Here is a 712-nt window from a genome sequence, read left to right on the forward strand (position 1 = left end):
CAGAAATTTTAGAAAATTCTGCAGAAGAGTTTTCAACTTGTTCACCTGCTGTCGTAGGAAGTGACATCCGAGAACAGCCGCCACACCATCGACCATCCCCATCCTTCTACTTTCTCTGTGCTTAGTAATAAACTATTCTTTTAGTTTATTCCCAATGCATGGCTTTACTCTGGGATGGTTCAGTTAGTCCACTGCCAAAAACTGGTGGTGCGAGTCAGGGTTTACTCCGGGATTCTCCGTTTTTTCCCACTCCAAAAAATGTTAAGCTAACTGGTGGTGCACACATGGGTTTACTCCGGGATTCTCCGGTTTTTCCCACTCCAAAAAACTGTTATGCTAACGGTTGGTGCAAGTCAGGGTTTACTCCGGGATACTCCGGTTTTTCCCACTCCAAAAAAAACATTAGACTTACTGGTGATTCTAGACTGACATTTTCTCATTCTGCTTCTGTTCTGCTTCTCTATCAGTGTGCAAGTTGTATCTGGATGGATGGATGAATGAAAGTATGGATGGATGAATGGATGGATGGATGGATGGATGGATGGATGGATGGATGAATGTATGGATGAATGAATGTATGGATGAATAAATGTATGTATGTATGTATGGAAGGATGGATGGATGGATGGATGGATGGATGTATGGATGAATGGACGGATGAATGAATGAATGTATGGATGAATGAATGTATGTATGTATGTATGTATGTATG

This window comes from Nematolebias whitei, chromosome 17, assembly GCF_014905685.2.
Source record: "Nematolebias whitei isolate Nwh7 chromosome 17, NemWhi1, whole genome shotgun sequence".
Classification (NCBI taxonomy): Eukaryota; Metazoa; Chordata; class Actinopteri; order Cyprinodontiformes; family Rivulidae; genus Nematolebias; species Nematolebias whitei.